At 42.0% G+C, this 22,084-nt stretch overlaps 1 protein-coding gene across 1 annotated transcript in view; it reads left to right on the top strand.

Moving 5' to 3' along the window:
• The first annotated feature begins 5,890 nt into the window (after positions 1–5,890).
• LCA5L (lebercilin LCA5 like) overlaps positions 5,891–22,084 on the top strand; it is a 39,728-nt gene continuing 23,534 nt past the window's right edge. The window contains exon 1 of the mRNA XM_032630482.1: positions 5,891–6,037. The gene's annotated coding sequence lies outside the window, so the exon portion shown is untranslated. The remainder of the gene's footprint in view (positions 6,038–22,084) is intronic.

Below are 22,084 nucleotides of genomic sequence, written 5' to 3'. Positions count from 1 at the left end.
CTATGACACCATCCTGATGACTGGTTCCCTCACCATCAACTGGTTCCCTCATTATCATCCCTCATGATGACTGGTTCCCTCACCATCAACCAATCAGATAATTGTGCACAAGCTGATCACCCACCCTACAGCACCCCCCTCCCTCACTTTACCCTTGAAAGCACTTTCCTGAAACCCATCAGGAAGTTCTGGGTTTTTGACCATCAGTTGCCCACACTCCTTGTTTGGTGCCTACAATAAATCCTGCACATTCCTTCACACCTGCATACCACAACCCAATAGATTGTCAGTAGATTGGCTTTACTGCACACAAGGCCAGAGGACCCAATATTGGTAACAACAGGGCAAAACCTACCTCAATCTTGACACCCCCTCCAGCTGCCTGCCCTAGGGAGAAACAAATTTCCTACTTGAAATAACAGCTAACAATTTTGAGGTGTTTGCCAAGCCAGAACTGCTCTAAGGGCTTTGCATAAACCACTCCCTTAAACCACACAACAGCCCTAAAACCGGGTCCTATTACTATCCATCCTCACCGGTGAGGACTTAGAATGGGAGATGAGGGAATTCCCTGGCAGTCCAGTGGTTAAGATTCGGCACTTTCACTGCCAAGGACCCGGGTTCGATCCCTGGCCTGGGAACTAAGATCCCACAAGCCTCGAGGTATGGTAAAAAAAAAAAAAAAAAAAAGAAGAATGGGAGATGATAGGAAAGGTAACGGTGTATCCAGGATTTGAACCCAACCCCATTTATGTCCACACCACACAGGAAAAACTCCTGATTTCCTACCCTCAAATTCCCAGTGCTCCTTCATTTCACTATGAATTACTTTTAGAAGCTTATCCTTTTAATAATGACCATGAAAATGTACAAATCAGAAATTTGAAAACTCCAGCTGACACATCTTTTGTTACAGCGACATCAGTGAGCTTCAAGATAATTAAAAGGAATACAAAACATTCCAAATGAGTCTTAAAAGAAAGCTCAATGAATCTCCGACTTTGAAAATTCAATTCAGAAATAAGTTGTCCACGGCTTCCATGGTGGTGCAGTGGTTGAGAGTCCGCCTGCCAATGCAGAGGACACGGGTTCTTGTCCCGGTCCGGGAAGATCCCACATGCCGCGGAGCGGCTGGGCCCGTGAGCCATGGCCGCTGAGCCTGCACGTGCGGAGCCTATGCTCCGCAACAGGAGAGGCCACAACAGTGAGAGACCCGTGTACCGCAAAAAAAAAAAAAAAAAAAGAAAGAAGTTGTCTAATCGAATGAAGATGCAAGAGGCTAATTATTTCAGATCTCTAATCCTTGATGTTAAAGTCAAATAACAGTACTTTTAGATCTGACCTAATTTTTAACAGAATTTACTTTTTTTTTAAACTTTATTGAGGTACAGTTCACAAATAAATTGTAAGATATTTAAAGTGTACATTGTGATGATTTGATATGTGTATACATTGTGAAAGGATGATTTGACATAATTTTAGTGATAAAAGTATGAGGTACTGGCTCCATACTTTGCAGAGATCCTCGAGGGATCTTATAATAAATGATACCAGATGCTATGTTTGGTTTACTTATATAATTTTACAGATAAAATAAAATGAGAAATAAAGGCTGATTTTTATTCTTTTTAAATTTTTATTATTTATTTATATTTTTTATTTTCCTTATTTATATTATTTATTTATATTTTTATTATTATAACAGTGGTGACCACCATAGTAGCAGTATTGGGTAGAATACTGTCCTGCCAAAATTCTTGTTCCCCCCAAACCTCAGAATGTGATCTTATTTGGAAACAGGGTCTTTGCAGATGAAATCGATTAAGGATCTTGAAATGAAATCATCCTGGATTTCAGGTGGGCCCTAAATCCAATAACTGATATCCTTATAAGAAGGGGAGAAAACACACAGAGAGACACAGAGAAAAACACTATGTGAAGACAGAGGCAGAGATTGGAGTGATGTGGCCACAAGCCAAGGAACACCAGGAGCCACCAGGAGATGGAAGAGGCAGGAAGGATCCTCCCCAGGAGACTTCAGAGGGAACACGGCCATGCTGACACCTTGATTTTGGACTTCGGTCTCCAGACCCATGAAAGAATAAATTTCTGCTGTCTTAAGCCATCAGTTCTGTGGTAATTTGTTACAGCAGCCTTAGGAAACTCATACAGAGCTATAAAGGCCTATGTTAATATGTAGCATGATGGAGGTGACCACCATAATTACTAAAAGGCAGTTCTTCAGCTTCATACAGTAAGGGTCTCTCCCCCTTTCATAACACACAGACAGGAAAGAAGTACTTCTTTCCAAGGCAGAAACAAAGGTGATAGACTGGAAAGAGCTAGCAAAAAAGAGAGGGAGAGACCATTCAGATGGGAAAGGACGTTCTGAGGAGCCTCCATCTTTCAGGTTCCTCCAGTCCTGAGAACCAGGGTTGGGATGTTCTCTTAATAATAAACAGCCACTTTTGGACTTCCCTGGTGGCGCAGTGGTTAAGAATCCGCCTGCCGATGCAGGGGACACAGGTTCGAGCCCTGGTCCGGGAAGATCCCACATGCCGCGGAGCAACTAAGCCCATGTGCCACAACTACTGAGCCCTCACGCTACAACTACTGAAGCCCGTGCGCCTAGAGCCTGTGCTCCGCAACAAGAGAAGCCACTGCTATGAGAAGCCCGCACACTGCTACGAAGAGTAGGCCCTGCTTGCTGCAACTAGAGAAAGCCTGCATGCAACGAAGACCCAATGCAGCCAAAAATAAATAATAAATTTGTTAAAAATAATCATAATAATAAACAGCCACTTTTGTCACTGTCTTGGGAGCACCAGCAGCAATGAACCAGCCATCTTTCCATGAATGACAAGTCTAGGGCAACACTTGTCTAATGTATGTCTACTTGGAGATGGTGCCCAGCTCACCCACAACAAAAACCACTACCCACCTTATATGAATAACTCACCACCCAAGGTTGTAGAAACACATAACGCAGCAAAATTAAGAGTGCCTGCCGATGCAGGGGACACGGGTTTGTGCCCCGGTCCGGGAGGATCCCACATGCCGTGGAGCGGCTGGGCCCGTGAGCCATGGCCGCTGAGCCTGCGCGTCCAGAGCCTGTGCTCCGCAACAGAGAGGCCACAACAGTGAGAGGCCCGCGTACCACAAAAAAAAAAAAAAAAGAGTGGGCACTCTAACAGGATAGGGAGGAGCAGGTGGTGATGGGACAGGAAAGCCTTGTCTGGCACCAACCCCTAAAAAGCCAGAATTAAATGGGGTTGGCTTGAATCCCACTTCTGGGCATATGCCCAGACAAAACTATAATTGGAAAAGATACATACACCCCTACGTTCATAGCAGCACTGTTTACAATAGCCAAGACATGGAAGCAACCTAAATGTCTATCGACAGATGAATGGATAAAGAAGATGTGGTACATATACACAATGGAATATTACTCAGCCATGAAAAAGAATGAAATGTCATTTGCAGCAACATGGATGGACCTAGAGATTACCATACTAAGTGAAGTAAGTCAGACAGAGGAGACCAATACCATATGCTATCACTTATATGTGGAATCTAAAATAAGATACAAATCAACATACCTAGGAAACAAAAACAGACTCACAGATATAGAGAACAGACTTGTGGTTGCCAAGTGGGAGGGGGGTAGGGGAAGGAAGGAATGGGAGTTGGGATTAGCAGGTGCAAACTATTATATACAGAATGGAAAAACAATAAGGTCTTACTGTATAGCACAGGGAACTATGTTCAATATCCTTTGATAAGCCATAATGGAAAAGAATATGTAGAGGAATATATATATGTGTGTGTGTGTGTGTATATATATAACTGAGTCATTTTGCTGTACAGAAGAAACTAACACAACATTGTAAATCAACTATACTGCAATAAAATTTAAAAAAGAAAAAACAGGGTCTGCTTGGAGATGCCCACTGCCCTCTATTACATAAAAACAAAATGAAAAAACCATAAAGGGAAACGTGATAAATTTGAGCTACACAAATACAAGATATACTATAAACAAAATTCAAAAGTAATTGACAAACTGAAGGAAACATCTGCAGCATATACCATAGTCCGAGTTTTATAGGATGTCAAAAGTTCTAACAAATCAATTTTTACAAAGATGAACTCCAACTGAAAAAGTGGGCAAAAGGCAAATCACAAAATAAGTACAAATGATCACTGAAAGTACGACAAAAATGCCTATCCTTCCTAGAAATCAAAGTTGTGAAAAACTCAAAGTAAGGTGTCACTTTTTGACAATAACATGGGCGTACTTCTTTTTTAATTTTTAAAATTCATTGATTTTATTTATTTATTTTTGGCTGCATTGAGTCTTCATTGCTGCACACAGGCTTTCTCTAGTTGTGGCGAGCGGGGGCTACTCTGTTGCAGCGCGTGGCCTTCTCATTGCGGTGGCTTCTCTTGTTGTGGAGCATGGGCTCTAGGTGTGTGTAGCTGTGGCACATGGGCTCAGTAGTTGTGGCGCACAGGCTTAGGTGCTCCGCGGCATGTGGGATCTTCCCGGACCAGGGCTTAAACCCGTGTCCCCTGCATCGGCAGGCGGACTCTCAACCACTGCGCCACCAGGGAAGCCCCTACATGGACATACATTTTTAAAAGAAATAAGATTATCCGCAAATGTGGATTAAGGATTGGAGACATTTGCCTGGAAGGCAAACTTTCGTATACCTTCAGAAAGCCTCAAAGTGGGATCTATCCTTTGATTCTTCAACTTCACATGTAGGAATTTATCCTAAGAAAACAGGCGGGGTGGCCCCTAGGATTCACCTACAAGGACATTCAACAGGGCATTGATACAATGGGAGGGTGAGGAGGGAAGAGGAAAAAAAGAAATAACGTTATTGATCGTTAATTATGCCTACGCATCACTGAAAAGTCCTATGCAATCACTAAGAATAGCCTATAGGGCTTCCCTGGTGGCGCAGTGGTTGGAAGTCTGACTGCCAATGCAGAGACACGGGTTCAAGCCCTGGTCTGGGAAGATCCCACATGCCGCGGAGCGGCTGGGCCCGTGAGCCACAACTGCTGAGCTTGCGCCTCTGGAGCCTGTGCTCCGCAACCAGAGAGGCCGCGGTAATGAGAGGCTCGCGCACCGCGATGAAAAGTGGCCCCCGCTAGCCGCAACTAGAGAAAGCCCTCGCACAGAAACGAAGACTTAACACAGCCATAAATAATTTTTTTTTTACAAAATCACCTATAATTTTTATAGGTGATTTTTACTTTTTCTTGGTACTTTCCTGTACATGGTAACTTCTCTACACCAAACATGCATTGCTTTGTGATCAGATTTTCTACCACCAAGAAATCCATCTTTATAAAGGTTAACAGAAGCGCTCTGCGCTTAGTCCACGGCCCTCCCAGGCTGGGAACCGGACATGTGCATCGGACTCAGATTCAAAACACCCGGTGCGCGGGCGAGAGCTACCGGGCGCGGGAAGGAACCGCGGGGTCAGCTCGCTCGGCCCGAGCGCGGCCAGGGCGTAGGCGGGATCCCGGGCGCCGAGGAGGGGCGGCTGGAGGCTTGTTTGCGCAAGTCTATGCAGGCAGCTAAGTTCACCCTCACGGAAGAGTAAGGTGAGGCTGCCTCACTACCCGACCCTGGACACCTAGCCTGGGCCAGAGACGCGGTCCGGGGTGCGCGTGCGCGCAGGCCTCGCGGCCCCGCCTCTCGTTCCTCTCCTCCTGGCCGGCCAGTCCCAGAAAGCCCCGCGCGCCGGTTTCCAGGGCGACGCGTCAGAGCCAGGAGGCCGCCAGGTTGGCGCTGCAGCGGCAGCCGCGCGGAGCAGGTAACAGACCCGCTGCCGCCGCGCCCCACAGCCGGAAGTCTCCGCCCTACCCCAGCCGAGCCTTCTGCTAAACTTTCTGAGCCTTCCAGTGTCGCCCGGTTCCTCAGCCTTGGCCCCTGCCCAGCTCGGGCCTCACTGCTTGGCTCTGGAGTTGGTAACGTAGGCGGGCCGTCAGGCCGCTTCCACCTGCAAAGCGCAGCCTGGTGAAGAGCGGCCCTCGGCGTCCTTCTTCCCAGTTCAGACACTGTGACTGCGCCCACGCAACACACTCACAAGCCCACGCTGGCCCGGGGACCCGCGACCCGCCCGCACGCGGACTGGCCGCTGGAGGCATTCGGGCAGGGGGCGGTCCCGGGTATGGCCCGGGGGCGGGGCCCGGCCAGTCACCTTACCCCGCCTTCCAGCCCCGCCTTCTTCCTGACCCGCCACGCTGGGGCCGATTTCACCCCTTCACCAACTTGCAGGCTTTCGCCGACATCTTTCTTTTATATCTGAATCTGATACCTCAAGTTTTGCATCTGCCTGCATGCTTTTGCTTTGTTTTTTCCTTCTAACCTTAGCGCTGACATTTCCCTAATCCCCATCCCTGGGAAATCTGAATCCTTTGCAGTGTCTTCTGTGTTTTTGTCCCTCACCCGCTCAACTCAGCCTTGGAGCCCTCTGTCCACAATTTCCCGGTGGTGCTTTAACATTTCCTTGCCACACGTGTGCCAGCGGGTAAGTTTTCAGGCCAGTTTTTCACCGCCACACATGACCTCGAACTTTTTTTTTTAATCTACCCTCACTTCCTAGGTGAATTCAGCCAGTCCCATAGGCTCAAAACCCATCTAAATGCGAGTGAACCCCACATGTGTATCTACAGTCCTAACCCTCCTCTGAACTTCAGATGCATGTCTGCCTGCCCATATCTCTGCTTAGATGTCTAAGGCATCTCCAGCACAGCAAGTCCAGAACATTCCCGCAAACCTGCTCCTCCCGTGCTTTTACCCACTCCAGTTACTGGAAGCCATTCTCCCAAGTTGTCTGGGCATTAGTGTCCTCCTTGACTCCTGTTTCTCTCCCTCCCCACATTCAGTCTGTCAACACATCCTTCAGAACGTATCCAAGGCCCACTGTCAGCACCCTGGTCCAGGCCTGGATTATTTCAGTAGCCTCCTAATTGGTCTCCCTGCCTCGAGTATAGACAGCCTTATGCTGTTTTCTTTTTCTGTGTTATTTCATGTGAGTAAGTTATTTTTGAAGGATATGAATTTTATACTTTCCATAGATAAAAATACAACATTTTTAGTATGCATTTTTGCGACTTTTAAACAAAGTAGACGAAGCTACGTAAGCACCTTACGATTAAGCTAAAAATTGAAAGATGCCCTTTAGCTTTCTGAGATATATGACAGTGTCTCTGGATAGATCTATGGCAAGAACTTTAAAACTGACTTTACGGAAGAATGAAAGAATTCTTCCAAGTGAGAAAAAAAGTCACGTAGGAATTTACGCTCTGTCTGTTCTGTATTCTTTCTTTTTTGGTTTTTTAGAGAAGCACCAAAAGAGGCAAATTGAAATGAAGACAAGTGAGCATTCCTACGCTGATCACTTTGATAGTAAGTACCTGGGCGCTGATACTCCAGTCAGAGTGAGGCAGTGATTGATATGACAGGTCCCTGCCCTCAGGGAGCTAATGGCCCCAGACACCTGTCCCCTTGCCAGTTGCAAACCCCCAGCTTCCGTTGTCCCTTTTTCCATCTAGTGAAACCCTGACGGACCAAAGTATAATGGTAGGGCAGCTGCAACTTGCAGAGGGTCTATAGGATGTTCCGCTCTCCAGCCTCCCCTTGTCCTGTCACTTCATAGAGGCTCTTAAAGGCACCTGAGGGGAATCTCCTCCATCTTCAGCTGCCACAACTGCAACCCCCCCACCCCGTGCTTTGGATCTCACCCCCTCCCACTTGCTGTCACTCTTGGCTGTCCATTCTCTCACCTGTGTCATCACCTCTGCCATCTTGACTGGCTCTTTCCCTCGGCTTTTAAACATGCTCAAGGGCTTCCCTGGTGGCGCAGTGGTTGAGAGTCCGCCTGCCGATGCAGGGGACGCGGGTTCGCGCCCTAGTCCGGGAGGATCCCACATGCCGCAGAGCGCCTGGGCCCGTGAGCCGTGGCCGCTGAGCCTGCACGTCCAGAGCCTGTGCTCTGCAACGGGAGAGGCCACAACAGTGAGAGGCCCGCGTACAGCAAAAAAAAAAAAAAAAAAAAAAAAAAAAAACATGCTCAAGACCTCCCATCACAAAAGAAACAGAAACAAACTCCCTTGACCTCAGTTCTCTTTCATTTTCCAGTTATTGCTCCATTTCTCATCCCCCTTGACAGGCAAACTTTGGTAAAGAATTGCCATGTTCAGTGTATGCATTCCCTGCCTCTCATTCCTCGACCCACTCCAGTCTGCCCTCCACTCTCATCTCTGCACTAAAACCACTCATCAGACGTTCCCGGCCACGTCTTGTTCAGTCTCTCAGCAGCACGTAAGTTTGACACTGCTGCTCCCCTCCCACTCGCAAAGCACTGTCTTCCCTGGGCTTCTGCACCCTCAGCCACGCCCAGCCTTCTGATCCTCCGGCCCCCATAGGTCCAGCTGCTGGGCAGCAGTGCCTCTTAGTACCTCTCAGACCCCTGCAACTCAACACGCGTGAGACCTGGCAGTCTCCCACCACCCCACCCACTGGGACCCCCTTGACCTTTTCCCTCACCCCAGCATCCAGTGGGTCACCAAGCCCTGGTGACATTGTCCCCTGTGCATCTTTCACATCATCACGGGCGCCTTGGTCCAAGCTCCCGCCTTCCTTCGTCCCGCCTCCTGCATCCGCTGCTCTCTGACTCTTCCCCTCTTCTGTTCTCCCCCGCTGCAGCCAGAGTCACCTCTTCGGGAGGCAGCGCAGATCATCCCTTCCCCAGCCTCTCTCTCTTTTGCTTACTGCTAGCTGGCTGTTCCTCTTGGATGAAAGATCCAGACCATAAACATGCCTTCCAGTGACCCTGCAGCTGTTCACCCCCCTGACCTCTGGAGCCCCATCTGGAACCGCTGGCCCTTGTCACGGGGCCCAGCCACAGGGGCCTCCTCTGCGTGCCAGCCCTGGCACTGCCTTCTCTGCGCTCTTCTTCCTTCCCCCCCTCCATTCCTCTTTGCACAGTCAATTCCCACTGACCCTGCATATCTCAACTTAGAATGCACCGCTCTAGGGAAACTCCCAGGTCACTGTCTAGATCCGGCTTCTTTGCCATATATCCTCACAGAGTTGTAGCTCTTTCCTTTAAAACACTTAGAACAGTCACTGTTGTGATTATTTTATTACCGACGTGTTAGCTCCACGAAAACAGACACGTTTCTGTGTTCATTATATCCTCCACACCTCACACAGCTCCTGGCACATGGTATGCACTCAGATGTGTGTTGAAAGAATGAATGAAACGGACATTCGAATGTGTAACATCAAATGTGGGATATTTTCATAGAATTTTATTAAAATAGACAGTGAAAATTCTAGTAAAAAGGAATCAGGTCAACACTGTAAATTAAAAAGAAATGTGGCAGTGGCCGGGAGGGGGCGCTAAAAGTTCACGCGTCTGTGCATGTAGCCCTAGAGTGTGGGCTCTTCCTGTAGCCCATGCAGGAGCTGCATTTGCCGCCACCTGGTGGGAGCAGAGAGGCACAGCTTCTAACCCTGGAGGCGCTGCCTTGGGAAGCTGAGTCTGGTGATGAATTTGAGCTCTTTGTTAAAAATCAATTAAATATATAAAATTGTTAAATAACCAAAACCTACATAACTTGTCTATAACCATCCAAAGCTTGAATGGCACAATTCCATGTTATCCAATAAAGCCTGAGATTTCTGATGTATATAGGTATAATTGATGGACTTTCATGCCGGACTAAACCTTAAACGTCATTGAAAACAGCAAATTTCGTACATTAAACCATTGAGGCCAGGCAGCTAGCTAGTACTGGCGGAGCTGGAACTATAACTCAGACGTCTCGCCACACAAGCCTTTTTCCTTCTGTAGCATACTTCCTCTCTTCTTAATTCCAGTGTTCATTCTTTTCTTTTTTCGGCTGCGTTGGGTCTTCCTTGCTGCGCGTGGGTTTTCCCTAGTTGTGGAGAGCAGGGGCTACTCTTCGTTGCGGTGCGTGGGCTTCTCATTGCGGTGGCTTCTCTTGTTGCGGAGCACGTGCTTTAGGCACGCGGGCTTCAGTACTTGTGGCTCATGGGCTTCAGTAGTTGTGGCTCGCAGGCTCTAGAGCACGGGCTCAGTAGTTATGGCGCACGGGCTTAGCTGCTCCATGGCATGTGGGATCTTCCCAGACCAGGGATCGAGCCCATGTCCCCTGCATTGGCAGGCAGATTCTTAACCACTACGCCACCAGGGAAGTCCCCCAGTGTTCATTCTTAAACTTCCTTTCTTCAATATTAGAGCAACCACATTTCTGAAGCCACAAATTGGGACACATCATCTTAAAAGTGGACACAGTGTTAGAAATCGTGTTCTTGAAAGCCTTGAGGTATGTGATCATCTTGCCTATTTTCATAACTATTTTTATAAGCTAAGGGAAGAGCTTTCCTGGTACTTAACATTCTGCTGAACTTTAAGTCAAAGAGTTCAGGCCTTTTGTTTTGTAGGAAGACCCTCAACCTGGGTCTGGTCGGTGTCTCCCCCTGACCTGACTCAGGCCTGATCCTGGCAGGGAGACCACAGGGATGACCCTGTGCTCTTCTCAGTTTCCAGGAGGCACATGAGGTCCACCTGTCCCACTGGTGGTGCGGGCCTTGTTGACCTGGTGATGGTCAAGGTGTCTGCCAGGTTTCTCCACAAAGCCACCCTCTTTCCTTTTGTATTTGATTAGTATTATGCCAGATCCTGTTCTTTATCGGACTTATGTTCACTGGCCTTTAGCATCCACTGACAAGTCCTGCCTGTTTCAACTACCTCTCTGATAGCCATCAAACAGTCACTGTCCCTTTCAACCATTCCTTGTACATTTATTAGCTGTCATTCTACCATAAGGAAGAGCTTTCTCTTCCTTTCTCTGTTTATTTATTCATTTGTATTAGTATGGACTCATGGATTCCTATCTTATTTAATAGGTTGTCATCTTATTTCATCCTTATTTATTTTGATGCTCAAATTGTCCTAGATTTGATCAGTGAAAACTTCAAGTTGGCTTCTGTGTCCTTTTTCACATACCAGCCTTATCTTGTACTTTGCCTGCCCCAAGCCTGGAATCATCCATTTCTCTGAGGAACCCTAATTCCCTTTAGTAGAGAATGGTATTTAGTGGAGAATGTTGCTCAGCGTACTTATTGTTACCAGGGTGTCATTGCTTCTAGGCCTTCAGCAGAGTTAGGAAAATTACCCCCACACGCACGCGCATACACACACACACATGCATGCACATACATGCACATAGATTGGTAACTAGCTATCCTCGTGTGTGTGTGTGTGTGTATATATATATAGTATATATAAAATATGTGTGTATATATATATTAGCCCAATATTCCCTATTCTAATCGAACACCTCAGAGTTATTTCTAGACGTCCCCCTTTCTATGTAAGTAAAATCCTTTCAGGCAAAAATAAACTTGTCTTCTATGATTCTAAATATATTTATTTATTTCCTCAATTATCTTGTTTGCTCTGTGTAATTAACTTCCTGATCTTGCCGCTACCTGTCACCTTTTGTCACCCACCCACCCACACTTCTCCTCCCCACCCTGCCCTCTCAGCCTGCGGGCATGCCTCCACCGACGCCCCTGAGCAAGGGCCAGCCTTCTTGCTCTTTAAAATCCCCGTCCTGAGTGCTTGATAAGGGAGTTTGCTCGTTTCTCCAGCTAGTTTTTCCGAGAAACCATCCCACCAGCTCCCCAGAGTTGGTGATCTTTCTCCTAGGTGTAGTCCAAGGTATAGCAAGACGGTTTTGAGAGCGTTAAGTTATTTCCCCAAAGCACGTGAAGTCATCCTCTTCATTGACTTCTTGAAGTTGATAATAGTATGTTTCATTTACATTTTAATAGCCTGCTTTTAGTCTCATTTTGATTTATGATGTTTTTCATGATAACTTCTATTAGTCTCCTGTTGCTGCTCTAACAAATACCACAAACTCTGGCTTAAAACAACACAGATTTATTCTCTTATAGTTCTGGAGGTCAGAAGTCTGAAGTGAGCCTCATAAGGCTAAAAATTAAGATATCAGCAGGGTTGCTCCCTTCCAGGGATTCCAGGGGAGAATCCATTCCCTTGCCTCTTAACAGCTTCTAGAACAGCCAGTATTTGGCCTGCGACCCCCTTCCAACACCCTCAAAGCCAGCAGGAAAACATCTGTCTCTGCCTCTTCCTCCCTCATCACACTGCTATCTTCTGACTGACTCCCCCTGTGTAACTCTTATAAAGGTTTTTGTAATTGTATCAGGCCCACATGGATAAACCAGGATAATTCAGGATAATCTCCCCACCTCAATCAATATCCTTCAAGTGGTCATCTGCAAAGTTCCTTTTGCTCTATGCAGTTATCACATTGTGTTCACAGGTCCTGGGGATTCACAGTTTCTAGGGATTAAGATGTGGACATCCTTCGGGGCAGGGGGCAGTATTCAGCCTAACACAGTTATGGCTTAAATCTTAAAACTAGGATTTTAACTCCTTTCTTTATGGCAGGTGATGAGCAACATGTGGACAATGATTAGGAACATGACTTGGAGATCTTTGCATATCCACACATACAGAGATATATTTCAGTCTTTTATTTATTTATTTATTTATTTATTTGCTGTACGCGGGCCTCTCACTGTTGCAGCCTCTCCCGTTGCGGAGCACAGGCTCCGGACGCGCAGGCTCAGCGGCCATGGCTCACGGGCCCAGCTGCTCCGCGGCATGTTGGATCTTCCCAGACCAGGGCACGAACCCGTGTCCCCTGCATCGGCAGGCGGACTCTCAACCACTGCGCCACCAGGGAAGCCCCAGTCTTTTATTTTTTTTAAACCATGCAATGTCAGCATTACTATTAATCATGGGTACAATAACAACGTTTCATCCAATTTTTTAATTTTTGCCATTCTGATAGGTGAAACTGGAATCTAATTCTTTTAATTGGCATTTCATTAATTAAGAGCAAGCTTGAAAAACATTTTATATATATTTTTGGTTGTCTATGTTGCTGTAATGTGCTTGTTCTGTAATGTGTTCATACCCTTTGCCCATTTTACTTATGGAGTATCATAAGAGTTCTTTGTAAGTTAAGGAATTAGCTCTTTGTCATATGTGTTGAAAATAGTTTTCTCAGTTTCTGAAGTGCCTTTTAACATTATGATTTTTTTTTTGTTATAGATAAGTTTTAAATTTTTATATATGCATCCAAAATAGGAGCACTTAAATACATAACAGAAAAAAAGGGAGAAATTGACAGCAGCACAATAATAACAGGGGACATCAACACTCCACTTACATTGATGGACAGATCAGACAGAACATCAGTACGGAAGTTCTGGCTTTAAATGACATATTAGAACACATATAGAGAGAGAGAGATTTTTTTTTTTTCCGGGGGGTGCTTTTTCCATCCAAAAGCAGCAGAATACACATTCTTTTCACGTGCACATGGGACATTCTTCAGGACAGATTACATACTAGGCTACAAAACAAGTCTCAGTAAATTTAAGAATATTGAAATATATCAAGCATCTTTTCTGACTGCAATGCTATGAGACTAGAAATCAACTGCAAGGAGAAAAAAAAAGACGGCAAAGAAACAAACACATGGAGGCTAATTAATATGCTACTAAACAACCAATGGATCACTGAAGAAATCAAATCAGATATAAAAAAAATACCTGGAGACAAGTGAAAGCAAGAACACAAGGATCCAAAATCCATGGGATGCAGCAAAAGCAGTTCTAAGAGGGAAGCTTATAGCAGTACAAGCTTACCTCAGGAAACAAGAATATCTCATATAAACAACCTAACCTAACATCTAAAGGAACTAGAGAAAGAAGAACAAACAAGACCCAAAGTTAGTAGAAGGAAAGAAATCATTAAGATCAGAGCAGAAATAAATAGAGGCTAAAAAACAGTAGAAAAGATCAATGAAACTAAGAGCTGGTTCTCTGAAAAGATACACAAAATTGATAAAACTTTAGCCAGGCTCATCAAAAAAAAAAAAAAAAAAGAGGGCCCAAATCAATAAAATCAGAAATGAAAAAGAAGTTACAACTGACACCACAGAAAAACAAAGGATCATAAAAGATTACTATGACCAACTATATCCCAATAAAATGAACAACCTAGAAAAAAATGGACAAATTCCTAGAAATGTACAGTTTCCCAAGACTGAACCAGGAAGAAATAGAAAATAGGAACAGACCAATTACAATTTCATTAGTAATGAAATTGAATCAGAAATAATAATAATTTTTTAAAAACTTTCAACAAACTAAAGTCCAGGACCAGATGGCTTCACAGGTGAATTCTACCAAACATTAGAGAAGAGTTAACACCTATCCTTCTCAAACTATTCCAAAAAAATTGCAGAGGAAGGAATGTTTCTGAACTCATTTTACAAGGCCAGCACCACCCTGATATCAAAACCAGACAAAGATATCACCAAAAAAAAAAACATTATAGGCCAATATCACTGATGAACATAGATGCAAAAATGCTCAACAAAATATTAGCAAACCATATCCAGCAATACATTAAAAGGGTCATACAGGGCTTCCCTGGTGGCGCAGTGGTTGAGAGTCTGCCTGTTGATGCAGGGGACATGGGTTCGTGCCCTGGTCTGGGAAGATCCCACATGCCGCGGAGCGGCTGGGCCCGTGAGCCACGGCCACTGAGCCTGCGCGTCCGGAGCCTGTGCTCCGCAACGGGAGAGGCCACAGCAGTGAGAGGCCCGCGTACCACAAAAAAAAAAAAAAAAAAAAAGGGTCATACACCATTATCAAGCAGGATTTATCCCAGGGACGCAAGGATGATTCAATATCTGCAAATCAATCAATCACTGTGATACACCACATTAACAAATTGAAGAATAAATACCATATGACCATCTCAGTAGATGCAGAAAAAGCTTTTGACAAAAGCTAACATCCACTTATGATCAAAAATAACAAAACACTCCAGAGAGTGAGTATAGAGACCCAACATAATAAATGCTATATATGACATAATAAATTATATATATATATATATATATATATATATATGTATATATATACAGTCCACAGCTAACATCATACTCAATGATGAAAAGCTGAAAGCATTTCTCCTAAGATCAGGAACCAGACAAGGATGCCCACTCTCACCACTTTTATTCAACATAGTGTTGGAAGTCCTAACCACAGCAATCGGACAAGAAAAAGAAATAAAAGGAATCCAAATTGGAAAGGAAGCAGTAAAACTGTCACTGTTTGCAGATGACATGATACTATACATAGAAAATCCTAAAGACACCACCAAAAAACTCCTGGAACTCATCGATCAATAAAGTTGAAGGATACAAAATTAATATAGAGAAATCTGTTGCATTTCTATACACTAACAACAAGCTATCAGAAAAAGAAATTAAGGAAACAGTCCCGTCTACCATCACATTAAAAAGAATAAAATACCTAGGAATAAACCTACCTAAGGAGGTAGAAGACCTGTACTTGGAAAACTATAAGACACCAATTAAATATACTGAAGATGACACAAACAGATGGAAAGATATACTGTGTTCATGGATTGGAAGAATTAATATTGTCAAAATAACCGTCCGACCAAAGGCAATCTACAGATTCAATGCAATCCCTAGCAAAATACCAAGGACACTTTTTACAGAACTAGAACAAATAATTTTAAAATTTGTATGGAGGCACAAAAGACCCCAAATACCCAAAACAATCTTGAGAAAGAACAGAGCTGGTGGTATCACATTCCCTGACTTCAGACTATACTACAAAGCTACATTAATCAAAACAGTATGGTACTGGCACAAAAACAGCCACATAGATCAATGGAACAGAATAGAGAGCCCAGAAATAAAACCATGCACTTATGGTCAACTAATCTAACACAGAGGAGGCAAGAACATACCATGGAGAAAAGATAGCCTCTTCAATAAGTAGTGCTGGGAAAACTGGACTGCTCCATGTAAAAGAATGAAATTAGAGCATATTCTAACACCATATACAAGAATAAGCTCAAGGGTACACTAATATGTATAAAACAGATAAGTAATAAGAACCTGCTGTATAAAAAAATAAATAAAATTTTAAAAATAAATAAATAAACTGAAGGGACTTCCCTGGTGGTCCAGTGGTAAAGAATCTGCCTTCCAATGCAGGAGACATGGGTTTGATCCCTGGTTAGGGAACTAAGATCCCACATGCTGTGGGACAACTAAGCCTAGGCACCACAACTACTGAGCCCACACAACTCAACTAGAGAAATTTTGTGCCACAAACTACAGAGCCCATGTGCTCTCAAGCCTGCACGCCACAACTAGAGAAGAGACGGCAAAGAAACAAACACATGGAGGCTAAATAATATGCTACTAAACAACCAATGGATCACTGAAGAAATCAAATCAGATATAAAAAAAATACCTGGAGACAAATGAAAGCAAGAACACAATGAAAGATCCTGCATGCCTTGACAAAGATCCCATGTGCCAAAACTAAGACCCAACACAGCCAAATAAATAAATAAATAACAAATAAATCTTTAAAAAAATAATAAAAATAAACTCAAAATGGATTAAAGACCTAAATGCAAGACTGGAAACCATAAAAATCCTAGAAGAAAACATAGGTGGGATGCTTTTCTTTTTTTGACCGCACCATGCAGCATGTGAGATCTTAGTTCCTGGACCAGGGATCAGATCTATGCCCCCCTGTAGGAAGTGCGGAGTCTTAACTACTGGACCACCAAGAAGTCCAGGTGGGACACTCTGACATAAATTGTAGCAATATTTTTTTTTGATCTGTCTCCTAAGGCAAAGGAAACAAAAACAAGAATAAACAAGCAGGACCTAATTAAACTTAAAAGCTTATGCACAGCCAGGGAAGCCACTGACAAAACAAGAAGACAACCTACGGACTGGGAGAAAATATAGGCAAATGATATAACCTATAAGGGGTTATTATCCAAAATATATAAACAGCTTATACAACTCAATGTCAGAAAAACAAACAACCCCATTATAAAATGGGCAAAAGATCTGAATAGACATTTCTTCAAAGGAGATATACAAATGGCCAAAAGGCACATGAAAGATGCTCAACATCATTAATCACCTGAGAAATGCAAATCAAAACCACAATGAGTTATCACCTCATGCCTGTTAGAATGGCTATGATCAAAAAGACCATAAATAATAACAAATGTTGGGGAGGATGTGGAGGAAAGGGAGTCCTTGTGCACAGCTGATAAAAATGCAGGTTGGTGCAGCCACTGTGGAAAACAGTATGGAATTTCCTCAAAAAACAAAAAATAGAACTACCACATGACCCAGCAATTCTACTCCTGGGTATATATCTGAAGAGAATGAAAACATTGATTCAAAAACATATATGCACCACAATGTTCATAGCAGCACTATGTACAATAGCCAAGATTTGGATGCAACTTAAGTGTCCATTACCAAATGAATGGATAAAGAAGATGTGGTATATATGTGTGTGTGTACACACACACACACACACACACACACACACATACATATACATATACATGGAATACTACTTAGTCATAAAAAAATAATGAAATATTGCCATTTGCAACAACATGGATGGACTTGGAGGTTTTCATGCTAAGTAAAAAATAGACAAAGACAAATATTGTATGGTATCACTTATATGTGGAATCTAAAAAATAAACTAGTAAATGTAACAAAAAAGAAACAGACTCACAGATATAGAGAACAAACTAGTGGTTATGAGTGAGGAGAGGGAGTGGAGAAGGGACAAGAGAAGTGTAGGTGATAAGTACAAATTATCGTGTATAAAATAAATAACCTACAAGGCTATATTGTACAGCACAGGGAATATAGCCAAAACTTTAGAATAACTATAAATGCAGTATAACCTTTAAAAATTGTGAGAATCACTGTGTTGTACACATGAAACATATAATATTGTAAATCAACTATACCTGAATAAAAAAACTTTTTAAAAATTTTATGCAGCCATTTTTACTAATTGTTTCCTTTGTGGTTTGTGAGCTTTATTTCTTACCACACTGCATGTTTTCTTTTAAGATTTGTTTTCAACATTTACATTTTTAATTCATCTAATATTTAAGTGTAAGAAATGTAATAAGAATTCACTTTTGTTCTGATTTCCAGACAGATGTCTAGCCTGTTGCCCCACACCATCATTTCTTGGAAGTCTGCTTTTCTCCACCTTTATCTTATACTAGGTTTCCATATGTATTTGGTTCTGTTTCTGAACTCTTTATTACATTATATTGCTCTGTCTATTCAAGCACTATTATCAGGCTCTTTTAATGACTATAGCTTTATATCACAATATCTGATAGAGGTAGTCCCTTCTCATCATTTTTTTAAAATCCTTTTGTTCTCATGTATTTTTCATATTCATAATTATATGAATTTAGTATGATCTTGTCACATTTCCAAAAAAACTACTCTTGACATTTTTACTAGGAATACTGTGATTATGTACATTAAATTAGGGAGAATTTACATCTTTATCACCTTGGTCCTTCTTATATAAGAACACTATATGTCTTTCCAATTACATAAATCTTCTTTTATTTCTTTCAGTAGTTTAAAAGTTTTTTTCATATTATTTGTATTAAACCTGTATCAGATGTTTTAAATTTTTAGCTGATATATAGTAAATGGGATCTTTTCATCTATTTTCCAAGTCATTTCAGTTAACATATAGAAAAGATTGATTTTTATATCCATTTAATAGCCAATAGTTTTATTGAATTCCCTTTATTTTATACTGTTGTATGGGGTTTTATAAGTTTAAAATCATGTTACCTGCACATAATAAATGATTTGCCATTTCTTTTCCAATATTTATACATGTTATTTCTTTCTCATGTCTAATTTCATTGGCTAGTACCTCCAGAGCAATATTAATTAGCAGAAGTGATTGTTGACATCTTTATCTAAATCCTTACAGCAATGTAAAATTAATGGTTCACTGTTAAGCATGAGATTAGTTTCTGGTTTGAGATATGTATTAATATTTCTTTATCATATTGGGAAAGCATTCATTTAGGGCATTTTGAGTTGAGTCAGCACTAGTGAGAAGTTTTTCAGGAGTAATGGATATGGAGAAAGGACTTAAGAAGCATAGAGGCACCCTGAACATTCATTTATTTAGTCAATCTTTATTGAACACATTATTTCCCAGGAACTCCTCTAGGCACAGGGGATACAGCAGAAGACAAAACAGTCAAAAATACTGCCATTATGAAGCATACAATTTAATTGAGAAGTCAGGCAACAAATCAGATGAATAAGTAAAATATGTATGACATTAGACTAGTGATATGTTCTAAGAGGAAATATAAAGTGGGAAAGAGAATAGGAAGTGTTGAGAATGGCTGAGAAAAGAGGGAAAACTTGTAAGTCAAACTACCGTTTCCCACGAAGCAGGACTGAGAATACATTTAAGAATACAGTTACCTACCCACACAATAATTTGGGTTGGTAAACATAGCCGTAACCACTTTTTGAAAACTAAATGGTCCCTATAAATTAATTATAACTTCACTACAGAATATTTACCTTTAAGAATTAGGATTTTCTGGTTGTAATAAAAGCCAAGAATCTGACAATTTGTGAGATAGATTGTTGAGTCAGAAGGTTACATTTCAGTACATAATACTAAAGTCTATCAATATCAGTGCTTCTAAGATAAGATCCAGTGCCCACCAGTAGTACCTGCTGCTTTCAGGCAAGCAACACATAATCCAAAAACTTTCATTATTCATGTTCAAATTTTTATTAGAAAGAAAGAACAGGCAGGTGGGCCCCACCATCTTTTGTTTTGTGCCCCAAATTTTGAGATGCACTGCTCTGCTGTGGCCCCTTCAAATCTTATTTCAGCAGGACTGTCTGATAACTACAACCAAGAATTTCCCAATCAACTGCCAATAACTGATTCACTTTGATAGAGAGAAAGCCTTATAGTGTGTGAAGTATAAAGCAATCCATATGCAAATGAATATATATAAATTAATACTGGTTCAAAACTTTTAATTTCCAATTATATAAATGTTTATTGATGAGCTCTTAACATTTGCCTTTTGTAATATCATTCTAGGTTTTTTGAAATGTATTATTTTCTTTTTTTAATATAAATGTATTTATCTGTTTATTTATTTAATTTTGGCTGCATTGAGTTTTCGTTGCTGCACGCGGGCCTTCTCTAGTTGCGGCGAGCGGGGGCTACTCTTCGTTGCGGTGTGCGGGCTTCCCATTGCAGTGGCTTCTCTTGTTGTGGAGCACGGGCTCTAGGCACGTGGGCTTCAGTAGCTGTGGCTCGCAGGCTCAGTAGTTATGGCTCACAGGCTCTAGAGCGCAGGCTCAGTAGTTGTGGCACACTGGGCTTAGTTGCTCCAAGGCATGTGGGGTCTTCCCAGATGAGGGCTTGAACCTGTGTCCCCTGCATTGGCACGCGGATTCTTAACCCACTGAGCCACCAGGGACGTCCCTGAAATATATTATTTTCTTAGAAATAGACCAAAGAATGTCAGAAAACACTACCCTGGAAACTTCATAAATATTACAGTGTGAAGAACCCTCCGCTCAGGACACAAAGTTGATTGCTCATACATCTTAGGAACATTTGGTAAAGAACGGCAGATACGCATTAATTCATTTTAAAACATTTTTGTATGTGTTTAGTTTTTGGTCCGCCTTGTTGTAAAAGTAGAATTGAAGGCAACTACACAACACTGTAGGATTCAGAATTATTCAGATGTATATCTCGATCTTGAACATTCTCATTTCTCATTCTATAATTAAATGAATGTGATATACAAACTGACTGTATTTATAAGCAGACATCCCTCTTCACCACGGTGCATTCCAGAAAAAACATATCATCAACAGGGTCACATTTTTCCATTAGGTTTTTAACTGTGGGTTGTATTCCTGAGTCATACACAACAGCAAAGAAACTACTATAAACTCTATAATGATAGCAATATAGTGAAATTATGCTTCAAGTGCAATAAAATGGGCACTGTTATACTGTAAACACTAATTGTTTAAAATATAAATGGTGCCAAAAATCTGAACTATACACTATCATAAATTTGATATCAAAAACTGGTATGGTAACTATATAGTGAGCATTAATTACATAATTACTAACTTTATTTTCAAATCCTTGAAGGCAGAGTTTGCCTTTTTCCTAACCCCAGTGCCTGGCAGACACTAAATAAATGACTTTTGACTGAACATTTTAAATTAATTAATTAATCAATTAATTAAAAGGAACATTAAGGAAATAAAAGGAATCCAAATCAGAAAAGAAGAAGGAAAGCTGTCACTGTTTGCAGATGACATGATACTATACATAGAGAAACCTAAAGATGCTACCAGAAAACTACTAGAGCTAATCAATGAATTTGGTAAACTAGCAGGATACAAAATTAATGCACAGAAATCTCTGGCCTTCCTGTACACTAGTGATGAAAAATCTGAAAGTGAAATTAAGAAAATACTCCCATTTACCATTGCAACAAAAAGAATAAAATATCTAGGAATAAACCTACCTACAGAGAAAAAAGACTTGTATGCAGAAAATTATAAGAACTGATGAAAGAAATTAAAGATGATACATATAGATGGAGAGGTATACCATGTTCTTGGATTGGAAGAATCAACATTGTGAAAATGACTCTACTACCCAAAGCAATCTACAGATTCAATGCAATCCCTATCAAACTACCACTGGCATTTTTCACAGAACTAGAACAAAAAATTTCACAATTTGTATGGAAACACAAAAGACCCCGAATAGCCAAAGCAATCTTGAGAACGAAAAATGGAGCTGGGGGAATCAGGCTCCCTGACTTCAGACTATACTACAAAGCTACAGTAATCAAGACAGTATGGTACTGGCACAAAAACAGAAAGATAGATCAATGGAACAGGAGAGAAAGCCCAGAGATAAACCCATGCACATATGGTCACCTTATCTTTGATAAAGGAGGCAGGAATGTACAGTGGAGAAAGGACA

The sequence above is a fragment of the Phocoena sinus genome, chromosome 4 (genome assembly GCF_008692025.1).
Source record: "Phocoena sinus isolate mPhoSin1 chromosome 4, mPhoSin1.pri, whole genome shotgun sequence".
Taxonomy (NCBI): domain Eukaryota; kingdom Metazoa; phylum Chordata; class Mammalia; order Artiodactyla; family Phocoenidae; genus Phocoena; species Phocoena sinus.
Note: the sequence above shows the minus strand (reverse complement) of the source record. Positions and strands in the feature narration are given on the sequence as shown.